Consider the following 1,940-nt stretch of genomic DNA (forward strand, 5'->3'; position numbering starts at 1 on the left):
AATAATAAAAAAAATACCTGGCAAAAATTAGATATGAGAAAAAAAGTCTCCACAAATTTCTTAAAACTGCTGGCTTCTAGAAAATCTGGATCCAGGAGTTCACAAAAACAATGATGGCTCTTCAACCTATCAGCCCCCAGAAGTGCCCCAGGGCTACCTGTCCCTGAGGGCTGCCTTCCCCTTCACCTGTGTGCTCTAACAACCACTGTCCTCCTGGTCAAAAAAAGCCGACGAACTTATCGTAGGCCAAGACCCAACTGTCCAGATGCCATATGCTATGCTAGACATCACCCAGTACCAAGGACTCCTGTGCAAAAATGCCACCTGACTCTGTGGCAATAAAACCACTCAATCCTGCCATGTACCTGCCTACAGAGCTGGCCCCAACAGCCCACGACTGCTTGGCAGTGTCTGATAAACTATTTGCAAGCCCATCAGAATTAACCCCCCACAACAGATGCTGAGTACACCCTGTTTACAGATGGAAGAAGCTCTGTCAGAAATAAATTCCAACAGGCCAAACAGGCGGTGGTCACCCTCCTGGGCAAAGCTATTTCAGCCAAAACTCTCCTGCAGTGATGACCTGCACAGAGAAGTGCTTCCTGCTGCTGTTTGAAAATCTGCCACCAATGATACAAAATAATCTGGTCTAGAGGCCTAAGCCCCCTCTGGGGATCTGACTGACTAGAACATCAACTGCAGCCACCAGCCCTGCCCCCACCATATGTTCTACAAGCTCAAGCTGCTGCACTGGTACCCACACCCCTGCAGCCAGCTCAGGCTTCAGCATCTGTGGCACGGGCCCCAACCTCCTGTTCCCTACCCTTACTAAAAATCAATAAAAGGTTACAGAGTCCTGCTATAAAAAATCATCACTAAATACGGCCTACTCTTGATTATTGACAATGATAACGGGCCTGTATTTATAGTGAAAGTTAACTCAAACACTAAGTTAAACAAAAACTACTTGCAGCATACAGATCATGAAACTAAAAAAATTTTTTAATTAAAAAAAACCCAGCTTGTAGGGCCAGCCAAATAGCTCAGTCGATCAAAGCCCCTACTTAGGCAGATGCAGCAGCTGAGTTTGATCCCCGGCATGCTGTGCTGGTCCCACCCCCTGGGCACACTGAATTGATGATTGAGACTTGGTGTGGTGGTGCATGCCTGTAATCCCAGCTCTTGGGAGGCTGAACACAGGTGGATCACTATGAGTCCAATCTACAGAGTGAGACCCTGTAGACCCAGTAGACCCTGCACCAAAATAAAAAAAATAAAAAAAAACCAGCTTGTAACTCATACACCTATAATCCAGATACATATTAAATACCTCTACAGGTTTCAGAAATCCAATCTTAAATCCAGTAAAAAATTTACTTGGAGCAGACAGCTCCTCCTGAAGACAACACATCCAAAGCCTCGCTCTGGTCCCTCTGCATGCTGACAGGTCAGCGCACAGTGGAAGCCTGAGGGCAGCATTCACAGGACTGCTCCCTATCTGTTCACCTTGATTTGTATGTCTTCGTAGGCCGCCTACCCCAGTCCTTACTTCCCCATGCCTCTGCTAGCTTAAACTCTATAAATAAAAGAATTACTCAAATACTGAAGCATCCATGGCACATTGGGCACTATTTTAGATGAAATTAACTCCTTCGCTCCCTTGTCAAAGCCAACTTAAGGGAAAAACCTGTCATAAGGGAAACGAAACACAAATTCTTGTAAAAACATTTTTAGTCTTGAGAACCTTGGCTAGGACCACTGATAATGAAAACAGCACTTCTAGTTGGGTCTGGTCTCAAAAATTCACATGTAATATGCCCAGCAAAGATTTTCTGGGGTAAATACAACAATCTTCTTCTTCTTCTTCTTCTTCTTCTTCTTCTTCTTCTTCTTCTTCTTCTTCTTCTTCTTCTTCTTCTTCTTCTTCTTCTTCTTCTTCT

Source organism: Octodon degus, unplaced genomic scaffold (assembly GCF_000260255.1).
Source record: "Octodon degus isolate 3935 unplaced genomic scaffold, OctDeg1.0 scaffold00028, whole genome shotgun sequence".
Classification (NCBI taxonomy): Eukaryota; Metazoa; Chordata; class Mammalia; order Rodentia; family Octodontidae; genus Octodon; species Octodon degus.